Source organism: Podarcis cretensis (genome assembly GCF_951804945.1).
Source record: "Podarcis cretensis genome assembly, chromosome: 10".
NCBI classification, from domain to species: Eukaryota; Metazoa; Chordata; class Lepidosauria; order Squamata; family Lacertidae; genus Podarcis; species Podarcis cretensis.
The window spans coordinates 37,555,631-37,582,216 of NC_137179.1; the positions used below are offsets into that span (position 1 = coordinate 37,555,631).

Here is a 26,586-nt window from a genome sequence, read left to right on the forward strand (position 1 = left end):
GGAGGGACTGTGTGCTGCTGAGTGTGGGAAGGAAGGCTGAATTTTTATTATTTTAAAATAAGCAGTCACATGTAAACAGGATTTACATTGATCTGCGTCTTTAAAAAAATATTTTAAAAATTACTAGATTTAATCGGTAGTAAGCAGTGGTGCTAAATTTTCTTCCTTTTCTTTTTGAAAATGGGACTTTGGATGGGATAGTAGAAATGAGAGACAACGCTTATAATGGGCCCTCAATGGAAAACTTCTAGTTAGGCTGGAGTGGTTTGGCGCTTTGTGCCACAAGCAAGAGCTAAATGAATAATTCACAATGAATAATTCATCCGATGCATTTAGCATCTCTTTTACTCGGCGGAATATCTATGAACAGATGCCAGTTCCTTAAAACATCTTCATTATTTTCAATTTTACAAACCTTTCTGTTGTCTTCTCTCTTTTTTTGGGGGTGGTGGTGGTGGTGGTGGGTGTTGTTGCACAGAATAAAGGCTGGTACCAGAAAGAATGGCTGATTTACAGAGCTGTCAAGGGCTTTGAGACAAATGCCAGCTGTCTCGCGGCCTCTTAACATTTCGTAAATGGAAATAGGGACAGACTTGTGGACTTGTTAGCACCCCTCTTCTCACACAGGGATCAGTTGTGGGCCCCTGACCTCCCTCTCTAGCGCTTGTTGCTCAAGGCTCTTTTCTGCCTGCCATTCATGTACTCAGATTCAGCAGCATTGATTCTGTGGACTGGCGTGTGTGTGTGTGTGTGTGTGTGTGTGTGTGTGGGTGGGTGTGGGTGAGAGAGAGAGAGAGAGAGAAGGAATTTTGCATCCACAATATTCACCTTCCAAGAGGAATGCTGTGTTTTTTTACTACTATACTAGTCTATCTTGCATGTGTTTTTATGTAGCATTGTTGTAATTCATTTCACATGAGCTTTTATGTCTTGCTACATATTGTACTGCTCTTTCCATAATAACAGCCACTATTTCTTATGTTCTTCACGGGACCCATTCACTTTGTGATTTTCATGTGCATCCATTTACTGCAGCCTTAAAAATAAACCCAGAAAATTTACTAGCCTGAAATATTTTAGATAACTAGCAGCCTGCGTTTCCATGCTGGTTGCAGAGGATAGAAGGTCCCTCCTTAACAGCCAGTTTAGAATCACAGACTACTGCAGTGGTACCTCGGGTTACGAACACTTCAGGTTACAGACTCTGTTAACCCGGAAGTAGTACCTCGGGTTAAGAACTTTACCTCAGGATGAGAACAGAAGTCATGCAGTGGGGGTGGCACAGCAGCATCGGGAGGCCCCATTAGCTAAAGTGGTACCTTAGGTTAAGAACGGACCTCTAGAATGAAATAAGTTCGTAACCAGAGGTACCATTGTAATCTTTTAGGCAAATAAATCTCTGTTGTTGTTGTTTTAACCAGGAAGACTAATTGAGGAAGTATAGATCACTCCTTCCACCCAAGGCTCCTCCACTAGTCAGCTATGCTTCTGGGGGAAGAGAATACTGTTATGAGTTTGTGCATGTGAGACCCCTATAATCCTAGAAAGACTTAAAAGCTAATCAAGCCAGGCTAGCTTCCTGATGAGGTAACTCCCTAGGTGATGGGCCATTAAGAGAACAAAAGAAAGGTGGTTCTGTGCCAGATACCAAATGAGTGGGGCCCTTCCTCCAGCAGAGTTTGCTGTTATGTGAGCTAGAAACTGGAGAAAGAGGAGCAAGCAAAGGGTCAGAGGGCAATGTTTGACTGGTAGGGAAGGAAGAGCCTTTATCCCAGTGCTGCAAGCAGCCCACATGTACATGTCAACCATCCCCAAATGTGGGCTCCCTGGTTGTTGAACTACAACTCCCATCATCCCCAGGCAGCATGCCACTGGGCAGGGATGAAGGGAGTTGTAGTCAGCAACATCTGGGGACCTAAGGCTGGAACAGATGTGAAGTCCACAGATAGAGAAACTGCAGCCCATTAAACCTAGAAAAGGGACTTGGAAGACATAGATGGCACCTGCGAACAAGGGATCAAACCAACTGTGCTTCCGTTGAAATGCAGTGCAAAAAATAAATGACTTATTTTGTTTACTTATTTATATTTATTTCATAAAATGTATACATTGCTTGACTGTAAAATAAATAGAATAATACAATTATCATTAAAAACAATTCTATAAAACATTCAACAAAATTTAACTCTACAATAAGTCGATTGCAACACACATCCACATTCTACATATCTGGGTATTGCTTCTGTGAAGAAGCACAGCTTATCTTTTCAGTCAAATATCTGGCAATCTTGACAAGAGCTAGTTCCAACAGAAAATAAAGATATATGCATTCTAATTCTGTAATCAAAACATTTCATTTACTTGTATAATCAAGCTATCGAAAATTAATAAGCAGCTATGGAAGGTAAAGAAAGGTCTTGTTGTTCAGATTTAGTATGGAGTTGTTGTTGTTTTCACTAGAAAATGGAAGAAAGGGAATCCTATGCCTTTCAGAGACACAATATCCAGCTTTATGCCATTCCTTGTTTGCTGCCTCTTGATCGCTTTCCATCCAGTTTCTAAGCTACCCACCATGGCTTGAAGCTTGAGTGAAGCAAGACTGGAGCCTCTTGCTTTACCTGCTCTTCCCATCCACCACTCTCTGCATAACACTCTGAGGATAACAGCCAAAAAATCCTGTTCAGAAAAACATCTGGTGACTCCAGGCCTTGATCTTCTGAAGTGCAAATGCAAGCAAAACAATTATACCGCATTCCAAAATGAATTATCTCTCAGCCCTGTTATTTGGGCAAAAACAGTTACAAGCCTGAACATTTGAAGTAATTCCGCCCCCTGAAACGATCATCAAGCCAAGTCCTGTACAATAACAGCAGGGGGAACTAAGCCACCACTGAAACCGTCTCAGTTTCAGATATGGACAAAACCTGAAGGCCAGTTTCAACATGAAGGCCCCCACATGTGTCTGCTGAAAAGTCCTTCCTCTGGCAGCACCGAATTGACTGGCCATGATATTTAAAAACATCAAAACATAAGATCCCTGCAGGATCAGCCCAGGGGCCCATCTAGTCCAGCATCAGCCTGAAGCTGTGTTGGGTGGCGATAATGTACCTGATCCTATGTCCATTTTCACAGTAGCAAGCCCCACTGAACACATCAATTTCCAAGTAAATATGCAAGGAACTTTGTTGTTAAATTCAGGATTCCAGGCTGTCTTGATTTTTACAGGTGGGATTCAACTACATGCTGGCAGATTTGTTGCTGCACCACCTCCTTGCAAACAAATCAGAAGGAATGCTCAATAAAGAGGTCATCTAGATACTACCTTAGATGATATTAAATGGGCAGATGGAGAGAAATGCAATGGAAGTTGGCACAGCAGACAACCTCACCTTCGCCATGTGGATGTGAAACAGCAGAGTCAGCATAACCTTCAAAAACAACAATGCCCTACCACACATTTTGCTTAGGTGACCAGATGCAAAGGAGAGAATGTTTGTGTCTTTAATAGTTGCATGCCAACCTGCACTTGCCACAAATCCCTCTTCTGCACACCTGTTAAAGGTGCAGGAACCATCTTTTGAACTGTAATATAAGTAGCCTTTTTTGACAGATGCTCTTAGCTTCTTTCACACTGAGGTCATTTAACTACCAGTTGGCACAAAGATTTGGTTGAACATGCCTGAAAAGGGTACTCATCATGGACTTGAAGAGTTGCTTCATTTACGGCCCGCAGTTATTTTCAAACCAAACCATGTATTTTGCACGCCTTTGATTGATTCATTTAACCCAGAGATGCATCATGGAAAATCACATCTGTTCCTTACTGCAAAGTCAGAAACCTGATCTTTGACTGTTTCTTGCAAGCAGCCTGATAGGAATCGCTATGTGCTTGAGCAGATCATAACAAAGCCGGAGCCCTCGCACGTAATCCTGATGAAACAAGTTGTGGCTCTAGGCTGCTTAAAGGGCTGGAACTTTCTCCAGGAAATGTAATCATTGTATCTCTGTGAAGTTGGGGCAGAACATTAATCAGCAAGCTTTTCTTTTAGTGATAGGTCTTGGGGAAGGGCGGAAGAAAGAAGAAAGTGGTGGAGACAAACAGGACTGTACAAATCCATGCATTTATTTTACCTATTGCATCTTTAGGCTTCAAAAGAGTAACGACCCTTTAACGTAAAAGCCAGCCATGGCATATTACTAAGTGTGCAGTCCTACGTGTGGAGGTCAGAAAGGAGGGTGGTGTGGCTGCAACACAGCCCTATTCCCCTTCCCTCTCCTCTTCTGGCTGTGTGAATAGGGCTACATGCCAACCGGAGGTAAGAATTTCTGTAGACTAGGGATGTGTGAATCCCTACTTTGCCATTCTCATGTGTGGTCCCAAGTCCTGTCCCCCTTTGTCTCATCCAACAAACAGTAGGATTTTCTCCTGTCATTCATTTATGCAGTGAAACATAAATGGTTTTTTTAGGGCTCTTAATCGCACATACAGTTAGGCCCTTTCATTACGCTTTCATTACATAAGTAATCACATTCAACCCCCAGTTTCTTTTGTTAAGTAGATGGTCTGACACATTCCCTTTTTTGGACCAGATACTGTCAACCACCGCTGTGGTCCTTGAATGTAGAAATTAAATAAATAAATACGGTAAAATAATTAAACCAGATTTAATTTTGTGGCTCTTTTGTGGTACTCAGAGTACGCACAGAGTTTCTGGAGTAAAAGATGTGTTGCCTTGAAATTACATGAAATGTGCCTGGAGCCGAAGTTGAAGGTATCATTAAGAAAATCAAAATAAACAGAATTTGATGTGAAATGTTCCTAGGATCTATAGACAGTGATGAAATTGAAACTGAGATGATCTGACACTTGTTCAGTGCCCTCTGTGGACTGGAATTATGCTTTCTATCCCAGTGGACAGATAATTATATAACGTTTCCAAACTGGCTAAACTACAGTAACTTGTCACCAGTTTTTCAAGTCATTCAAGAAAAACAGAACTGATGCTCAAATGTGATTTTAAAAACAAAAACAAAAAAAGAGAGAACTCTCCCAGGAGTGATTTTCAGTGTGGATCAATTTGGTTGATCAATTTGGTACAGAATAAATGCCTATATAGATATGAATTATTCTTAGCTGGATAAATTGGGTTTTCTTTTTACAGGTTTGGAGCAGTTTTGCTCTAGGGTGAGGTCCCTGGGGTTTGATTACATAAACCTAGAGGTGGCAGACATACAGCATATAGCTCTGATGTGCCTTAGACATGGTGACCTATGGAATTTATTACTGTATGTGCTCCACAGCCTTGTGACTTTCAGATCATATCTACCAGTTTAAAAGGCATGTGTTTCCCCCCTTTTTCTGTTTTATTATTTATTTCAAACAGCTCTGATGTGAGCTTGGAAACTTTATGGGATACAAGTCAGAATTTGTGAGCTTAAATGTCAATTTTTCTTCCCAGGTCTCTAGGCGGCTGTGCCACTTTCATCGAATCAACTTGTTATTTCATGGCTGTGATGCAGTTAAGAGCTTTGCTATGTTAGGCTTTTTGCAGTGAAGTGGGGGACGGGGTGGGGGTGGGGTAGAACAGACATGCATGCTTCTAAATCTCTATAGGAAAAAAATGAAAAACAGTGAGGTCTTTAAAATGAATTTATTTTATCTTTCAAGCATTGTTTTCTAACAGAAACCAATATCTTCTGAGGCTTTAAAATCAAATTGCAAATTACATTTGCAGCATGGCACATACGAGGTCCAAACCTGAAGAGGAAGCAAGGGGATTATTTTATTTCCAAGAAATACGTTTTATGCTTATAACGTTTGGAGGAAGGCTACAACTCTGAGATCCCCTTCACCTGGCAGTAAGCCTGTAATATGCAAACATCCCTCTTGTTTATGGCTACTTCCTGCATATGATGAACAGACAGCATCATAGAGAGAACCATTATGTTACGATAGGCAAAATTGCAGTCATCAGGGTAGGTTGTGCAAATCTGTCCATCGGCAAAGTGGATAAATGGCAGTAACTGACAAGTTTGGTCTCTTACTTCCTACATGCAAAGCTGCATCTACTTCTTTGTCTTAAGTGACTGCAAGAGCACTCTGAGTAATCAGGCTATGATTTTGTGTAAAAACCATAGACTGGCTTTGTGGCATTTGCCCGTTCTTTTGAAAATGTCTGTACAAGGGAGAGAAAGAGTTAATAGATAGACCTATAGAAAAGCCAGATGCGGAGCCTACCTGTTTATAAAAGGGCTTAGCCCAAGGTTTAGACAGTTAGTTAGTTGGTTGGGAAAAGGCAGTTGGGAAAGCAGTTGGCAGACAGAGACAGTTAGTGCAATTGGTTCTTGTGTGTGTGTGGAGGGGGCGGTAGAAGAGTTAGAGACAGAATAAAATAAGACTAAGAGGGTAAAGTGTAACAGGCTTAAGACACTTTCATGTGTTGAAAGTGAAAATGGGCAAAATCCCTTTGGCAACTTCAGTGACTGCTAACTGAAAGTTGAAGGGAAAATTTGTTCACCATGACTATGTGGATAGAAACAGTGTTAAACAGTTGTCCTTTAGTAATCTTCAAAAGCAGAGAATGGTAATTATTGCCCGTGAAGCTATGGAAATAGAACTGATATGTGTGTCGAAATGGTGAGAGTGATAATAATTCTGAGATATGAAAGTGATCTCTTGCATATCCCAAGATTCTATAGACTAAAAAAAAAAGAAAGAAAGTACAGGGAATAACACACACAACAGGTTGTATTGGCATTGTTATATGGCTCTTCTGAATGAAGCAAATGGGAGCAGTTTACTATGCTGCTTGCAAACCCATAAATTGTTTCCATTTTAGTATAGCTATGCATCAACATGCCCAGTTCTTGTGGTTGCTAAAAGGCTTTAATGGATGGACAGACTCCCATCCTGTCCTGTTCCTACTCTTAACTTCCCCCTTCTCCATTCATTTCAGTGCAACATAATACTTGTGAATGTTACTGTTATGCATCATCTGACAGTGCTGCTAGCATGGTGGTGACAACTTACGCTGTCGTGCCAGACAAACATCACCATCTTGCTGATGCAAGCACCAAACCACAAGCTGCGACAATGAACAGCAATCCTTGGACTAATGGCTTGCATGATAGAGTGGAGGACAAAGCCATTAGTGAAGCTTTCAGGTTTTCTTGTTACAAAGCAGGACATCTGTGGCTATTTCATTTATTCATTGTTCATCAGCCTTGCAGAGTTGTGTGCAGGTTAGTGAGCAGACTGGTAGCAGAGTACTCCGTCGCTCCTCAGCTTCCAGCACCAGAGGACAGAAGCAGCTCCACTCCACTCCTAGCACAGAAATGCTGCTCTCTGTTCTTCTTCTGACAGCACCCACCAGGCTACTTTATTTTGCAGGCTGTAAGAGTGATTTGCATACGGTTATATGAGAAAGTTGACTGCTGCATGTGCCATTGTGTGTGGACTATCAAAAACCTAAACACCAACTCTGGTCCCTTTGTGGCTTTATCTTGGAAACAGAGGGTGTCCCCCCCCCCAATATGATTTTTCTCGCTGTGTGGCCATTGTTTGCCAATCTGTGGCAGAGATGCCACAAGTGGTAGAGGCAGCAAGCCCTTTGGGGGCATGGACAGGAATGCCCAGGTGCAGGGCCTGTATGTAGCTCAGAGTCAAGAAATCACAACAGCCACCTCTCTCCTAGGATGCTAATGTCTGTTCTCTAGCTCAACCCATGGTGCTGTGCAGAGGTAGCCAACATGGTGCCCTCCAAATGGGGGGCACAAGCTGAGATCCAGCACCGAGGGCCTTCTGGCGGTTCCGTCATTGCGAGAAGTAAGGTTACAGGGAACCAGGCAGAGGGCCTTCTCGGTAGTGGCGCCTGCCCTGTGGAACGCCCTCCCAGCAGATGTCAAAGCAATAAACAACTATTTTACTTTTAAAAGACAACTGAAGGCAGCCCTCTTTAGGGAAGTTTTTAATGTCTGATGCTGTACTGTTTTTAATATTCAGTTGGAAGCCGCCCAGAGTGGCTGGGGAAACCCAGCCAGATGGGCGGGGTATAAATAATAAATAATAAATTATTATTATTATTATTATTATTATTATTATTATTATTATTATTATCCATCCCACCCAGCATGGCCAATCGGTATGGGTCCTTATATAGCCAATCATATCATCTACATAAAGCAAGGAGGTTTCAGCAGGGTTAAGGGAACCCCAGTATTGCACCACTACATTGTCACAACAAATATCCAGTGCTTGAAGTGTGCTTATGTCAGCCTGTCAATTGAGTCTATGGCTGAGAACAGTTGAGTTTGGGAATGTTACAGCATCAGTTGACAACAGAACTAAAACAAAAAGGGAAATGGAATAAGCCGTCTGTTTCTCAGCACTTTGAACATGAATATATTCCAGAAGGTTCCCTGCTCAGAGCTTTGGGGAAATATGACTCTCTTCCCATACTCTGTATCCTCTGGCTTCATATCAAAAGCTGGCCAATGACACAGCTGCTGCTGGTTATCATGTCTTCATTGCTATGAGTAATTAAGTATCAGTCATATGGAATCAGTAGTTTATGCTAACGCAGGATGGGAATGTGGTACAGGAAAGGGCTGAGGCAGCAGTTCTAGCAGAAAGCCACCAAGATCTTGTTCATGGGTGCATTTATGTGGTTTGATGGCTTTTAATATGAAGATTACCATTGAGTGGGGAGCTGACAAGCCAAACCAGACACTCCTGATCTGCATCTGTCTTTCTTGTGCATGCTTCTGAATTTTAGAAGCTGCCAACCAGGTTGCAGCCGTCAAGTCTTTTTCCAAGTAGGCCAGTGGGATAGTACTGACTGGCCTTGAACTGAGGACATAAATGTGCAGGGCTACAATATTGGGTGAAATGCCCTGTGCTGTGCTCATAAAGTGAAAGTCACACCTTATTACTATGCTCATGCCCTGATTGTGGGTTTCCCATGGGCATCTGCTTGGACACAGAATGCTGGTTCTAAATACCAATCAGTTCACAGGGCAGAGGTGAAGAGTTTGGATTTGATATCCCGCTTTATCACTACCCGAAGGAGTCTCAAAGCGACTAACAATCTCCTTTCCCTTCCTCCCCCACAACAAACACTCTATGAGGTGAGTGGGGCTGAGAGACTTCAGAGAACTGTGACTAGCCCAAGGTCACCCAGCAGCTGCATGTGGAGGAGCGGAGACGCGAACCCGATTCCCCAGATTATGAGACTACCGCTCTAAACCGCTACACCACACTGGCTCTCACACTACACCACATTTGGCCCCTTAGCCTGGAACACCAGGCTAAGGGGCCAAATGAGGTCCTCCAGACCGCTCCCTAACTGTGGGAGTCATAAAGCCAAGGCAGAGGCTTGTAAATACCGCAGGGTGCCCCCTGACCTCGGCTGACCAGCACTCTGTGCCTTACAATGTATTAGGATGTATTGACCTTAAATGGAGTTGTGTTTCCTCTGGGCAGTGATGACCCTATATGGTGATGGGTGTAATAAAAGCCTTGACCGGATGAGGTAACGTGAGACATTGGAAAACAGCCATGCGGCTGGAGAGAACAAAGGAGAATAAAATCAGAGGAGAGTGGCCGAAGGAGCTGCTTTTACCATCATGAAAATACTCGCTGCCTCTTTGTGTCTTTTTTCTATGCTAAACACCATCTCATGACGGCAGGACTCCGTCACCTAACCTGTCCTGCTTCTGCTTCCGTTTATTCATTTGCTACATTTATATATTGGTTTTTTTCCAAAGAGCTCAAGGCATGGTTTCCCCACTCCTCTCCACATTATCCTCACAACAACCCTGTGGAGTAAGTTAGGCTGAGAGACAGTGACTGGTCAAGGTGACTCCGTGAGCTTCATCGTTGAGTGAACCTGGGTCTTGGTGCAACCTTCTAACCCAACAGGGAATCCCATCATCAAGGTCCCTTCATGTAGGCCACTTATGCCTGGACCAGGAGTAACCTCCATGGGCAAAGACTTGGGTAGTTTGATCTGTTATGGGTAGGAAAGGAGAGCTGCTGTTTGACTACCGCTGTTCATCGATGAACAAAAATAGGAGCTGGGAATCCCTGCGGCGGGGTGCGCTCCCGCTGCTCGGTCCCAGCGCCTGCCAACCTAGCAGTTCGAAAGCACCTCCGGGTGCAAGTAGATAAATAGGGACCGCTTACCAGCGGGAAGGTAAACGGCGTTTCCGTGTGCGGCTCTGGCTCGCCAGAGCAGCGATGTCACGCTGGCCACGTGACCCGGAAGTGTCTCCGGACAGCGCTGGCCCCTGGCCTCTTAAGTGAGATGGGCGCACAACCCCAGAGTCTGTCAAGACTGGCCCGTACGGGCAGGGGTACCTTTACCTTTTATCATAGAGTTGGAAGGGATCATCTAGTTCAACCCCCTGCAATGCAGGAATATGCAGCTGTCCCGTATGGGGATCAAACCTACGACCTTGGGGTTGTCAGCACCATGCTCTAACCAACTGAGCTATCCATTGGTAGTGGAGGTGAATGAATCTGTCAATTTCAATTTCTTGTTTTCCCACTATTGACTTTTTCACATTTCTGCAGCAATTACAATCTTTTAAATAAATGAATCCTCATGAGTAATCATCAGCATCTTAGCATGAATGCCTCCTAATAACTATAGTTTTGTATAGAATTTTGACTAACATGCACATTTTTGCTAGCAATACTCCTCAATACAATGTTAGTTACACCAAAATATTCATTTTTAATGCACACTTTCACCTAAATAGATGCATTTTTGTACACATTGTTTGTTTGGAGACCCACATCACAAAATTTGGAGTAGTGCGAATTTCAAAGAATAACCATGTTTTGATTCAAATGAGTACAAAATCAAAGAATTTCTCATTAATAGGCAAACAAAATCAATTTTCTCCCACATCCCTATCAGGTAGCAGGAAAGCATACATCCTAGGCTTCTGTTTCTATAGCAGTGCAAAACCCCCATTCCACTTAGTGCTTGAAGATTGTCTGGTCCCTGTTCTCTGCACCTGAAGGACAGGACTGTGGCTTCTGTTCTGTGGGTAGCCTCTATTTAAACAGCTCCTCACTTTTTTTTTAAACGTTTCCAAATTCGATAGTCTCATTTTAGTAAAAATAGAATAAAAATTCCTAGCTTTTCTGAAAAGTTTACAAATAGAATATTTTGCAAGCTACCAATGAGAGATTTCTTTCTCATAGCCACTGGAGGGAAAGCAAACAGCATTTCAAAAAACAAGCACAAGGTCTGCATTGAAGTTTAATATTTTTAAAAGATGAATTTTAGTGCTGCTGTTATAGCTCAAGGCGTTTAAGAACCTTTGGTAACTGTAGTTAAGGTGCTTGTGCAATTTCCTTATATGTGAAACCTGCGTTTTAACACTTAGGCCCCCTGTTCAATAAACTTGGTGTGCCAGATAATGAAAGGTAGTTTGTTTACCCTGGAGAAAGGGGAAGTATTGCTGAAGTGGGACGAATTCCAAACACTGGCTGACTTTCTCCTCTCTCCATCGCTGCCTTGACCTTTCCTAACAAAAACAAAATGAGCTTGGCTACACTGAGAGAGTTTTGTAGTGTTTTTCCTGCAGCAGACATGCTGACTCAAACAGGACTAGACTTGTGCTGTCCCAACCAGCCACATAATAGCTCCTTTGAGAACCAGGGTAGAAGTAGTGCAAAAGGTCATTGACTCTTAATTGCCATATGCAGTAAGAGGATGTAGTCAAACAGTGAAGCGAATTTATGAAAATGAATAAATAAGTATATGTTTATATAGCTATATAAGGTGCACATATATACATAGGAAGTTCGGGCACACTGTGTCCAAATGGGCAGGGGGAGTGAAGCTGTTAGATTTCTCTCTCTCTCTCTTGGCTGGAATATATTTGCATCTGCATCACTTTGGGGCTGTGCAACATTTCAGTATCACTCTTGTAAGTGTTTTTATATATAGGAAAAGGAAGTCTGCTTTGGGGCAAGTGTGATCTTCCCGCATGGCCTTCATACTTCCATACCCATTTTCATTCATTTGCTCAAAAATATAGCAGGGTGGTCAGAAAAACCCATGCAGGTTCAAAGGCCACACTTGCAATATAAAGCACTAGGATTCCTTGTTAGTAGTCATGGCTTCCCCCATGACATGTCCTGGTTTCAGGTGTAAAAATAATGGCATCAGGGGAATTTTGCCAAAATGGCAAAAGGTCAGGGAAAACTCAGATGTATGGCAATGCGATGGAAAAAGCAGCAGAAACATTTGGGTTTGTTCCCCCCAAAAGCTCAGCGTTTTTAAATATGGTAACCCTAACCATGATTGATGGTTAAAATGATACCACAGTGCTTTAAATGTATTGGGCAGATGTAGCCACAGATGTTCCATAGTCTATTTATCTGCCATAGACGTTAGATTAGTAGCAGAAAATTGGTGGAAGTTCTGTATAAAGGGCAACCCCAGTGGACTGAATGGGGAACGTAATCTAGAAGGAAATAGTGATGTGTGATTTGCAGCTTGAGGGCTTGAGGTGTCTGGACCAGCCAGGCCTAATAAAGATAACAGGAGCTGCTTAGTCATCTGCTCATGACTATCAACAAAGCAGTATCTCTTGGTTTGAGAAAACCTGATGAAGGTTTAATGCCCTGGCCCCAAGGATTTGAACCTAGGCAGCACGTAGCTTATTGCCCAGCTTGTGCAAGACCACAAAACAACTTCCTTGTTGCACAGCTTGTCTGTGGGAAAATGTTGCTGGTGGTACAATAGGGGATACTTGCATGAGGACCCTGGTTTCTCTGTTACACCATAGCAGCTCCCAGGGTCTGCAGATCTGTGTCCTTGGTACCTGTATATATTACAGCAACATAGGAGATTAAGGGGCCTGGACAAGGAAAAGTTGCCATAGCTGACGTGTATGTTTTGTGTACACAAATGCAGTGATCTATTCCTTCTTTTTGCTCCTTTTTGCATGCATTGGAGCTCCAGCAGCCTTAAACATTGACATGAAGTGAATAGTCAAAATTCTGTTCTACTTTTTAGGACCAGGGATTTTATTTTTTTGTAAGGATGCAGAAGGATGGAGACTAAATACTGCAGATTCTGGGGTGTGGGAGATCACCTGCAAGGCTGGCTATGTACTCCACCCCCCAGATTGCCCCAGGTGTCTAGCACCACCTTTCAGATAAACTGAAGTAAAGCTCTTTGGGCAGGAGAACCAAGCAACACACATTGCAAGTGCTTTTAAGATTCTAAAGCAGTGGACTGTCACTTAATGTAATCAAAACATGCTGGAAACTAGGAGGAACTTAAGTCACACAGAGATACCATCAGACCATCTCTGTGGAGTTTGCACAACACAAAGTGGACTGTGTTGTGTTCCTCAAAAATGAGTGAGTCATCCAAGTATCATAAAGATCTCTTACAATGGCTCTTTATATTTTTAAATCCCCTTCGTTCTCAGAAGGTGCCTCATGAAAAGGGAAAACGTCATATTTAGGCCCCTATTCAGTAAGGCACAGATGAGTTTGAAGAAAATCTGTTGGATATGTTGTCAAGTTAACAGGGATAATAAAATATATAACATACATAAATATCCTTACTATTCTATAGCCATCAATTTACACTGGGTTGATTTCTTGCTTTTGTTTAACAGAGACAGCCTTACCATTAGACAGTGAGATGGTTAGTTGCCTCAGGTGGCAATACCAAGACGATGGGCAGTGGCATCAAGATGGTGGAAGAGCTGGGTGTGCTATGTGGCTTGCTTGAATCCCATCAGTTAGCCTCTTGTCCTTAGGAGCAGTGGAGGACACGATCCTTTTGCCAGAGCTGAAGTGAAGTAAGAATCCTGTGGCACCTCTTCCGTAGATGGAAGAGGGATGCCACGATCTAGCTTTTGCCTCAGGTAGCAAAATATATTTGGCTGTCCTTGTTTGTTAATGCTCTGTGAAAATATAGCAAGAAGTACTTCCAGTTTTCAGCTGTCCAAAGTACCCATTGAAAGGCTGCCATCCTCCCTTCTTCCTCATGCGTGACTAGTCCTGGATAATCCTGTTTAGTCATAATAATACAATTTTCAGTCACAGTAATTTACGTGGCCTTATTGTCTTAGGTTAGTGTTTTCCTGTTGTACAAAGAAAGCCCACCACTAGGTTGCAAGATTTATGTGGGTGGCTTCCTAGGCTCTACTGGCTGCAATTTTCCTCTTGTTGTACTAGTAGTTGGGGTTCAAATCTGACTGGAAAGTGCAGTCTCTGACACAGATGACCTGCCTTCTAACTTTGGGAGTGGAAGTCTCAAGTGTCAAAGGAGCATCTCATGTTGAAGAAGAGGCATGTGTTGAGGCATTCTCTTGTTTTTGCCTCACAGTTGAAAGCTAGCATTAGAAATCAATTCATCTGACATCTCAAAGATGGTGTGGCAGGTTTAGCCATATGCTGTAATTGGTGTGCTCCTGTAGCCTTCTGGACTTTAGTTGAAGTTAGGGCCAAACTAGGGAACTTTAGTTCACTATGGGTGCTGGGAGTTGTAGCTCTGTCAGGGGTAAATGACTGTTCCCAGGATACTTCAGGGGAAGCAATGTGCATTATATGGATGGTGTGGATGTGACCGAGATGTTTACTTAATATGTAGCAGACAACTATGTATCTTGTTTCCCTCTGGGCCGATCCTACCATTAGGCAGAAGGAGGCAATTGCCTCAGGCTTGGGAGCAGTAGCTTCCAGCTGTTCCTCTCAAGTACTCCAGCCATTTTGCTATGTTACCACATGGACTGTCCTAGGCTCTCTGATCTGGTCTGCTGCCTCAAGTGCAGCAGAGGGTGTTATCCATCACCAGTGTTGAAGTAAGTTTCAGCTGCCAGACCAGTTGGCTTTTGTGCATGGAACGGGGAGGGGAAATAATCTTATTCTTCTCAGGAAGCAATATGTTTTGGGCTGGTCCTGTTTTGCCTTAAAAAAAAATTAAGGCTGGGAGTGGGCAAGCCCAATTCTTACAGGAAGGCAGCGTGCAGCGAGGGGAGTTATATCTTTTCACTGTCCTACTGCAGTTATATAATGATTTTTTCCTAAAGCTCCCAGCCATTGGGTAGAGGGAAGATCTCCATTCTGATCCCTGTGGGGGAGGTAATCACCCCCCTCCCCCCACACTTCCATCCCAGTAAGAACTGGGCTCCATGCACTGTCATTATTTCAGATACATTGCTCCCTGCTAGGTGTACCATCTAGTTTGGTCCTTAGTCATCTAGCGTCAACCAAGTAGCTTCCATTTGCTTTACCCACAATTTCTGTCTGCCTTAACCCCACCTCATCTAGGTAAAACACAGGGGGCACTGCTCTCTTGACAGTCTACCACAGTGCTTGTGGCCAAAACCACTTCCTGGAGGGAGTCTACTGCTATCCCAGCCCTTTCACACAGGCTTCTGCTCATTGCACTGCATGTAAGGCATTGTGTTGGTCTTGAAGTACTTTGCGGACTTCATCTGTAACCTTGGGTATATATACCAGAGGTACTGGTTAGATATTGAATGGTTTCATGTGGCATCCCTTCATCCAGCCATTTTTACCCTACTCCAAAATGAGTAAGTAGGCTTTGGCATCCAGCCTCAGTCCTGCTATATTGAAAGTAGGGAAGAATTGCCTATCAAGATGCTCTCTCTCTCTCTCTCTCTGTTTCCTGGACATACCAAACATAATAAGAGCTCAGGACTTTTCCTGCCACTGATGTAGGCAGAAAGGTTATGCTTACATTTCTTACATATGGAATAGTTTGTTGATACTTCCAAGGATGCAATTTGTAGCTTGAATCTGTTTTTTTTCCTGGCTGGGACTGCTTCCTTTGAAAAATTTCTTGCTATATGGGAACTGTAATTTTGTTTATTATTTTTTAAATATACACTTTTAAACACCCCTTTTTATAATAATAATAAAAATCAGTTTCCAATAACACTTTGAAAAGCTGTTCCTTGATTAGCATTTATTATTTGGTTTTGCTCTGCATATTCTGGTCTATTGTCTGTGATGGCATTGATATAGCTATACAAGTATCAACTCCATTGTTTGGGGAAACAAAACACCCTGACCTGAAAGGGTGATCTGAATTTTGTGAGCAATATCATGGCAAAGGTAGAGCATCTTTTGAATGTTATAACCTCCAATACCTTTTTAAAATGTTCTGTCTCCCTCCTTTTAGTCTTCTAGGTTGCCAAAATAATATCGAGCTTTTGAAATATGCAATGCTCAGCTGTACTTTGTGTAAGCTCCACATTGACTGGCACAAGTATTAAATATCAATTCTTACCCGCCAGTGCCCGGGCACCATCCCCATGAAACAGAATCCGAAGGTTTTCAATCATTTTCTGTGCAAGTGATGAGCCTGAACTCTCCCTGAACTTGACATGCATTGAAGCAACAAGCAGTTCAGAAAAGGAAGGGGGGGCAGAGAGATAGAGATGAAGGAATTAAGAAAGAAGCAAAACTATCGCAACACATCCCACTCTGTGCTCTCCCTTTCATCACTAAGGCTGTGTGTCAGTAGGATCAAAGTTACAGAAGGACTTTGATATTTTAATGGTAAGAAAACAGGAAACTCAAATACGTGTTGTTATTGCTCTTCCCAAGACACAGCAGGTAGAAGCTATCTGTCACTTCTTCTGTTAATACTCCAAGCTGCACATTTCATACCTTTTTCAGAATTGTACGAGGTGCTAACAGTAGAGAAGTGTAGCAAAACTTATTCCTTGCTGGGCAAGAGGAAAAGTCTAATAGGTGTCTGCTTTTTTTGTTTGTTTGCTCTTGACAACATTGACTAGAAAACATTCTGATAGACCACTGGGAGGTGAGATTAATCTGCCCTATTTCCGTCACATAGCATGCCTCATGGATTAACAACCTAGCCCGTCTCTTGGAATGTGATCTTGTAAAATCTACTAGCACCAGTAGTGTCTAAAGACTCCAGGAACCCTGATAACTCCAGTCAATATGATCAAAATGTTGAGCTATGTTGGTAGATAATACTACTAGTCAGTGCTTTTATCTAGGAGGACGCAGGGGTACATATACCCCTAAACCATTTGTGAATCTAAGTTTGGCCTTACTGAGGGGCAGTATTATATTGAAATACTGCCCCTCAATGAGGCCAAACTTAGAGTAGGAAAATGAGAGTACCCCTAAACATTTATTTTTTTAAAGCACTGCTACTAGTAGTTCTGCTGGAGAAAAGGAGCAATGGGAGAAGGATCTTTACCTTCAGAAGAAGCAAGGCTGTGCTTCCCTCCTACCCCTGAACAGTTCCTCAAGGTAGAACACATTGTGGTGGCAAACAGGAAAGGTGGACATTTAGAAACAGGGAAATGCTCACAATATTTCTTGAAAGCAAAATGGTAGATTCAGACCGACACCTCCTCTTCTGTTTGCCAACACCAGCACTTTGCTACCACATCAGAAATTGCACATCAAGTGTGTATGGAATGAAGCTATTGTATATTCAGATTGTATTTGGAAAGTATTTAGACATTCAGTCTATGTCTGCAGAATATTCAGTACCAGAGTTTGCAAAGGGAAAGAGGAGAATTGGACCTCTGTGTGTGTGTGTATGTGATTAATTTAATATTTAACTGGAAACAACTCAGCAACTAGTATAGAGAAACAGAAACCCAGCTCAGATAGGAAACCACAGATTTCAGTCCTGCCTTCCAGTTTTTGTGGAGCCAGCCCCTGGCCCACTTAACATTCCAGAATCCAACAAGCTTGAGCTGCATATTCATAATTTAATCAGGTAAATGGTAAATATAGCTGCTTGAATGACTGAAATCCTCTTGGTAGTTAAAAATTAACCACATAATTTTTACCTTATTAAATAAAAGATTTAGAGGGATGATTAATTCATGTTGCATTAAGGTTCATATTTGCTGGTGCCTTTGTTGCTTGCAGCAAGTCCTTTGTTCTGGAGACTATGACTTTGGTGGAGAATTCTGAAACGGCCACACTTAACCCCCCTCAAAATGCACAGCGTTTCTTTGAAATCATGTGAAATGCCAGATCTCTCCTTTTACACTACTGTCAGCGGAGGAAATGATTGCAGCAGCAGTGAGTGCATGCAATACGGCATCATTAATTTAGATTATCCAGATGGCCCGAGGAATACAAGAATTATGTGGAAAAACAAGACTGGATAAATGAGAGTGCTATTTACAGTGATTTTCTGTGTTCCGTTCCAGATTTGTGCATGTGCCTAGGATTCACCATGAGTTTGGGGGAGGATTAGACCTGACCTGAATGGATAACGTTGACTTTGGACACTAAAAAAAAAAAAAAAGAGTAGCTGCTTTTATTGTCTGGTATTCCTTTGGTGGCCATAAAAATTGCAGCAGGAGTAGACATTCAGCAAGTGAAAGCTTTCTGTTTTGCCAGGTTCACCCTGTGCTGTAATGGGAGAAGGTAAAGACCTTTTGTTCCCTTCCATCCACAACTGCCAGTCTGGGTAGGCCAGTCATGCCTGAGGCTCTCAGGTCACTGCCTCCACACTCCCTCAGGTGCTTTCAGGAGATGCAATGCAAATATTTATAAGTGAGATAACATCCAGCATTCCTGTCCCTTCCTGATAACCAAAGTAGCTTGTTTAACTCCCTAAGACCCTGCTCATATACACAGTGGCATGAAAGAAGGGCCTAGGCATGGAATAACCCTTTGAGTTTTAGAAGAAGTTTATTAAGCATAAAACTGACAGGCTGACATAGGTAAAAGCAGAATGGTACTACAGTGGTACCTCGGGTTACAAAAGCTTCAGGTTACAGACTCCGCTAACCCAGAAATAGTACTTCGGGTTAAGAACTTTGCTTCAGGATGAGAACAGAAATCCTGCTCCGGCGGTGTGGCAGCATCAGGAGGCCCCATTAGCTAAAGTGGTGCTTCAGGTTAAGAACAGTTTCAGGTTAAGAACGGACCTCCGGAACGAATTAAGTACTTAACCCGAGGTAAGGTAAAGGTAAAGGTACCCCTGCCCGTACGGGCCAGTCTTGACAGACTCTGGGGTTGTGCGCCCATCTCACTTAAGAGGCCAGGGGCCAGCGCTGTCCAGAGACACTTCCGGGTCACGTGGCCAGCGTGACATCGCTGCTCTGGCCAGAGCCAGAGCCAGAGCCAGAGCCAGAGCCGCACACGGAAACGCCGTTTACCTTCCCGCTAGTAAGCGGTCCCTATTTATCTACTTGCACCCGGAGGTGCTTTCGAACTGCTAGGTTGGCAGGCGCTGGGACCGAGCAGCGGGAGCGCACCCCGCCGCAGGGATTCGAACCACCGACCTTTCGATCGGCAAGCCCTAGGCGCTGAGGCTTTAACCCACAGCGCCACCTGCGTCCCAACCCGAGGTACCACTGTATAAAAAGGAAGAGAATATTTTTGCTCAGGTGTATCTATCCTATTGTAGTTCCTTACAAACAAGCTTCTGGTCTCCTCACGTGTAATGTAGCAGCATAGGTAGTCCAGTTGAGGCACTCTGAGGAACAAAATGGCAACAGCCATCTTTTAAAGAGTTTTTGACCTAGGTGGGCCTTGGCTGACAGATAGCTATGGTCAGTCACAAGTCAATCATGTACATCTGGGAAACAGTTTGACACCTCCTGGATGTTGAGAGATGGGCTATTGTGGCATTAACTACCGTCAGAATTTTCTGTGAGATTGTGCATCTTGATGGGCTTTCTACATTAGTGTTATAAAAATCAAAATTCTGTTCTTCGAGAGCAATATCCACACCCTCTGCTAGTACCTTTAGGCTGGATGTACCTTTTCCTGGAATGCCTCAGAACAATGCAAAATATGAGCAGTTATGAGGAAAATAAAATGGCGGGCCAAAAGGAGTGGCTGCTGGAATCAGCTCTGCTGATGCCACAACCACCGCAGAACAGGAAAGGCCCTGAATGGTATGAATTGGAGTAACAAAAATTATGCTCATTCACAGGGTTAGCTCCAGGTTTGTGTGGGTCCTTGGAAAGTCTCTCCCCACTGTCCCCATATCCTGTCTAGTGCATTGGGCAACTGCTCCAATGCCTCTCATCTTCCCACTCCTCCATCTCATAAGCATCCGCTATCAGCAGTAGGGTGGGAGATTAAGGAGAATATAACAGTGTGGAATGAAGAAATTCCTTTATTCCTGGGGGGGGGGGGGAGAGAGAGATGGAGGATTAGTGTCAAGCACTTGTCCTGCTGCCACTGGACCTTCCCTTTCAATACCAATTCACTCCCTGAACTAATCCACATCCTTAGCATTTCCGTATATGGGCACTAGAGTCACCGCCACCATCACCACCTTTCAGATACAGGACTTTCAGGAAACTGGAGAGGGAACTGAGACTTTAAGAATCCTACTTTGCTCAGATGGATATCAACAGCAGCAAAAATTAAAATGGCAAAACAGAAGCAATACTTTACTAGGCACAGCGCAGGGGCTAAGTAAAGAGGTCGTATCCTAAGTAAATCCGGATAGTTGGCTCGGGTAGGCTTCAAGCCTAGTAGGAGGCAATCGCCTCTAGGGCATATGCGAATACACTATCTGGTTCTTTACAACTCAAAACAAAAACATGAATTTTTCAGGCCCACTCTGGGTGCCAGTAATTGTCAGCCATACAACTTCAGTCCAAAAAAGCAAAATGGTTAAATATTTGATTAACTGAAAACAAGAGTGCTGCTCTAGTTTAATCTCCTGCTCTGAAATGTATTAAAATGAATGACATGGACAAATTAATGAGAGAGAGAGAGAGAGACAGCGAGCGAGGGAGGCTTTCTCCTACATCGGTTTGCATCTGTGACGATAATGAAAGCAACTAGGCCGTTGTAGTCTAGAAACAGAAGCAAACAAAAAGGCGCGCGCGGGGGGGGGGGGAGGGTTTCTAAAAACAACCCCTTTATTTGTGGCAATGTTATTTCTGCACTGTTATTTTGTTTGTTCCTACCTGGACGAAATGTAGCAGCTGGTTTTACCAAAGAATATGAATATATATATATATATATATATATATATATATATATATATATATATAATTTCCATTAACTTGTTTCTAAGCATCTTCTCCCCTCTTCTCCCAACACTGGTGGCAGAGCCCAACAGCTGCTTTAGTAAATACTGTCACTCAAGATTTAAATAGTTTCGCATAATCTGCAATGAAGGACAGAGATGAATCCAAGCTTTTCGCTGGTCAAGTGGCAGGTGGGGAGTTTTAAACCGGGGGTGGGGGGTTGGTAGGAAAATACAGTCTCTTACTACCAGAGGAATTTTCTTTTCTTTTCTACCAATTTATTATAAAGTCCTTTAAAAGGGAAGTAACAACCTGAAGGTTGGAAAAACAGAGACAGAAACTAAAAACAGCCAGCTGAAGAAGTTGCACCAATTCAGACTGAAAGGCTGTTGTATATGCCCTGTTATAATGCCTGCATGGGGAGCAGAGGAAAACATTTATTGAGTCCTCCAGGCTAGATGAATGCAACAAAGGAACAATGCAGTCGATTATGTGAGTGTCCAGTGGAGTCCTTTCCTTTTCCTAGCACCTGGCTCCAAGTTGGTTGGAAATCTTCACAGTTTAGTAAGCTCTCCTCATGAACACTGGATGCAGTCCTATTCTGTGCTATCCTCTTCGCCCAGCAACACCAGGAGAGATGAGCGGCTTCGACTGGCGGCTCCTTGTGCCTTTCAACAAGTGCCTCAACAGGTCTTAAGTGTAAGAGCTTAAGCTGAGCTGAGCCCCATTTGCGGAATGTGTGATGAGGAACAGCATATTTATGTGCTGGTGTACAGAGCTCTTCCCGGACAAAGGTCGATTTCCCAGCTCCTGGTTGCATTTTCTCCGCAGGCATATATGAATATCAATTAAAATGGATAGGTGAATTGATCATTCCAAGCCAGGGAGGAATAACATGCTGAACATAGCTTGCCACTGCTAGTGCATCAGGGATGGAACACCCCAGGCTGAGGAGCAAAATGTGGCCTCCATGGCCCTTGTGATTCTCTCAAGGCCACGCCCCTCAGCATCCTCACTTTGTACTATCCTTGAATGTTTTTGCCTGACTGTACCTTTCGACTCTAATAATGGGTCTTGGTTGCCAAGATGGAGGGATGTATGTGTCTGTGTAGAAAATAGCCTACTGGACAAAGATCCTTGAGTGTTTTTGCCTGACTGTACCTTTCAGCTCTAATAATGGGTCTTGGTTGCCAAGATGGAGGGATGTATGTGTCTGTGTAGAAAATAGCCTAGTGGACAAAGATTTTCAAAAATATGTTCATTTATTTGTTCACTTTTGCCTCTGGCCTGACCAACCGCTGGCAGGAGACTCCTGAATGGTGGTTTTCTTAGTCTGAAAATGGCTCCCTGCTCCTGTTCTGTCACCTTGGCCAGCAACAAGTTTGAGGAAGGGCCAGTTTAAGGACCGGGTGGCGCAGGGACACGGGTGGTGCTGTGGGTAAAACCTCAGTGCCTAGGACTTGCCGATCGTATGGTTGGCGGTTCGAATCCCCGTGGCGGGGTGAGCTCCTGTCGTTCGGTCCCAGCTCCTGCCCACCTAGCAGTTCGAAAGCACCCCTAAGTGCAAGTAGATAAATAGGTACCGCTTTATAGCGGGAAGGTAAACGGCATTTCTGTGTGCTGCGCTGGTGCTGGCTCGCCAGAGCAGCTTCGTCATGCTGGCCACGTGACCCGGAAGTGTCTACGGACAGCGCTGGCTCCCAGCCTCTTAAGTGAGATGAGCGCACAACCCTAGAGTCGGACACAAATGGCCTGTATGGGCAGGGGTACCTTTACCTTTATCATGTGGTGAGTCCCAGTCCTCCCAAGAAACATGCCAGTCCCTCCCATTAGCCCTGCCCCCAGTTCTTTCACATACACCCCTTGACACTGGCTTGGCAACTAAGGAATCAGCTGACATTCCTCAGGAGGGCAGATTTGGCCCTGGGGGCCCCTCCCGTTGCTAGTTTGTTGTCTTGAACAACAGAAGAAGAAACTAGAGCCAGTATGGTGTAGTGGTTAAGAGTGGTAGACTTGTAATCTGGTGAACCGGGTTCGCGTCTCCGCTCCTCCACATGCAGTTGCTGGGTGACCTTGGGCCAGTCACACTTCTCGGAAGTCTCTCAGCCCCACTCACCTCACAGAGTGTTTGTTGTGGGGGAGGAAGGGAAAGGAGATTGTCAGCCGCTTTGAGACTCCTTCAGGTAGTGATAAAGTGGGATATCAAATCCAAACTCCTCCTCCTCATTAGGTAGCATGGGACGTGGAACTATATTTCAGATGTTTTTGAAAGGCTCTGAAACCTGAATTTCTGTTCCCTCTTCCCTGGTGCAAAGCTTTCTTGAGCATTTGCAGAATGCTTTTCTCCAGCCAATGCCCATAGCTTTGCTGTGAGGAAGAAACTGCTGCACCATGGTCCTGTTTCTATCCATTTGGTATTGCTAATAGCTTTGTTGTGTGTATATACATGGAAAGGAAGGAAAGCAAAACTCTTATTTGGCTTGCTTAAGAAGCTAGCCTTTCGGTTTGCACTCACTGTTCCATCATTCTTCAGGTGAAGGTGTGTTTACATGTCAAAATGAAGGAAACTTGATTCCAGTAGAGCTGCCCTTCATTCCTGTTCTTTCAACAGTTCTGGCTGGTTCAAGCCAGAATTAAACTGGATAATGCCTGTCCTGCCAGGCAGTAAAGACTTTTTAAAAACACAAAACCAATTGTTATTCAAGGGAAGAAGTATAGCATGCCTTTTAAACTTGCAAGAGCAGATAGCAGTATTCCCTTAGAGCTCTATTTTTTTTTTTTTTAAGTACTTGAGTGTTCACAAAATATTTTCTCTTGAAAATCTACAATGAATAAAGCTGCAAGCTTGTTTTGGTTTAACTACTGGGAGAGAATTTTGATCACGGAGGGATAAGAATTGAGGGTGCACATTTTATTTCTTGAAGCTGCTTTGATTCAGGCATGTTACCTTATTTGAGAATGAAAACATAGCCGAGGTAGTCTTTCCTTTAAACACTGAGTGGTAGCTCATTTTATTACATTGTGAAGTATCTTCCACCTCCTTCAGTATCTTAACAGGATAACCCTATCCTCAATCTATGATAGGGTCACTATTAAATCCCTTATGCCACAAAAACAAAATATTATGCTGGCACATAGGATTTATGCCACTGAAGCATTAGCAGTGCAACAATGTTATGCAGCAGTGCACCATTGAAGACAAAGGCCTAGAGTTGGGGGAGCAACAGAGTTTAGCTGAAATCCTTCAGAGGGTGGTCCTGCCCCTGCAGACAGTGTGTTAAGACAGCAGGAGAGGTGGGGCAAATTGAAACAATGCCAATGAAAAGCACAAAATGGTGGCCTTCCCCTCCACCATGTCCTGCTACATCAGGAGATTAGGATTCCAGCTAACTTAGTAGCCAGTCACTGCACATCATGCAGTATATAAGTACCAGTTTGATAACACTGTATTTTGCAGAATTTTGTATAACAATATAATAATATAAATAAATAAATAAATAACAATAATTTATTGAAAGTACCTGTTTTCAAAACTGGGCATGCACAGTGTGAGGGGGCATTGAGTTTGCTTTATTTACAGTATTTACAGTCCACTCTTCCTTGATTTTTTTCTCCAATCCCAGAGTAGGGAGCAAAGTAATAAAAATAAACAAGGAATATATATATATGTGTATATGTATATACACACACATGCAATAATCATTTCAGCAGGTCCAATAAACAGCAAACTTAACAATTCTGCCATAAGGCAAGCATGCAAAACGATAATGACAAACACTAAAATTTCCAGCGTGATAAAATACCTTGGTAGAACCAAGCACAATACATTCGAACCAGATTAAACAACCAACAGCCTTTAGCTCATTTTACGCTTAGAGCAGCCTACTCATGCTCCTTCTGTCTTTCACAAAAAGAGGGCTCCACTTTGTGCCAATGGACTTTCACTCTGGCCTTTGAGTAACTTAATATATTTTGCCCCACACTCCCCAACCCATCTAGGCGCTCACCCTGAGTGGTATGAATTGTTGCCCACAAGCATCTGATAATATCTTCAGTGAAACAGATCGGTATTTTTCTGTTTTATAAGTTCAAGAAAATTAAAATGCCTAGCGCCATTTTGAGGTTTTCCTGCTTGTGTGTGTCTTTGATGCTTCCCTGCTTTATCTACAAGACAGCTGAGAACCTTCACTGTGATAAGACTTCAGAATTTTTTTTGAGGCAAATTGAGAATCTAATATCTGTTAAGAGGAGGCATGCCCCATAAAGAGAGGCAGTTAATAGCACTTTATAAGGCACTACCAAAGACTCATCTGGAGCACCCATATTTGCACTTGATTCGCATGACTGAAGTAAAGCCTGGCCCTTGCCTCGGAGGCACATGTAATGCCCATAACAGCTTGCTGCTCAAATCTGATTGCTCAATTGTGTGGCTTGATTGATTTTGCTGCCCACAATGTGGATGGAAAATGTTACTCACTGCATTAGGCGATAAAAATGGATCTGGCCCTGTGAAAGAGCAATCAGAGAATTATTATTATTTTCTTTGTGGCAGCTCTAATATGCGTTGAACCATATTTCTCTGCAAGCTCCAATTTTTCTTCATGTGACTCACCCTTAGTCACCTGTGTCCTAGAATGGTGCGACCAAGCTGCAATATGTGGAGAGAAAGATCCCCTGGAGTGATAAGAGAAATGGTGACCCTGTTCAACAAGACAGAGTAAAAGGAGCTTGACCTACATAGGCTAGCAAACAGAAGCCTGAAAGAAGGCATAATTGGATTCCAGAAATGAATGGGGGAATCAGAGAGTGGAAGTAGCACATCTATTTCAGTTAAAGGAAATCAAAAGAAAAAGAATAAGTGTGCTTGTGTGCGCGCGTGCACATGGTGTTTCTTAATACATTCAATTAGGAGGCCAAAGGATTGACCCCTAGCAATGAAATTCTTGAACTGCCTGTTTTCGAAATTCATTACAAATAGCCGAGTTAACAATTTGGATTTTTTCCACTCTGCTGTTTATATTATTGGGAAGAAAGAAAAATATTCGGTTTGCTGAGTCTGATAATGTAAACTCAAATTACTGTTTAGCTATAGCTGTTCATAACATCAGTGTAAACTAGCCAGGGCGGGATGAGGATCAGGAAACCTGTGGGGAGATACCACATGTCCTCTTAAAGCAGCAACAGTTGCAGGAAAAACAGGATGTTTGGGTAGCTTTAGGTATGCCCTGGGTTGAAATAGTGTGGTAGTTAGTGAGCTATTTTATGCGGAAATGCTTCAGAAGCAAATAAGAGTATAAATGAAAGGTCAAGATCTGCCCTCCAATATATCAAAAATCCAGTAAAACCCAGATTTCTATGTGGGTAAAGGTAAAGGGACCCCTGACCATTAGGTCCAGTCGCAGACGACTCTGCGGTTGCGGCGCTCATCTCGCTTTACTGGCCGAGAGAGCCGGCGTACAGCTTCTGGGTCATGTCGCCAGCATGACTAAGCCGCTTCTGGCAAACCAGAGCAGCGCACGGAAACACTGTTTACCTTCCCACCAGAGTGGTATTTATTTATCTACTTGCACTTTGACGTGC

At 43.2% G+C, this 26,586-nt stretch overlaps 1 long non-coding RNA gene across 6 annotated transcripts in view; it reads left to right on the top strand.

Moving 5' to 3' along the window:
- Positions 1-26,586, top strand: part of LOC307225571 — a 93,375-nt gene that overhangs the window by 5,586 nt on the left and 61,203 nt on the right. The gene's annotated exons all lie outside the window — the stretch shown is intronic.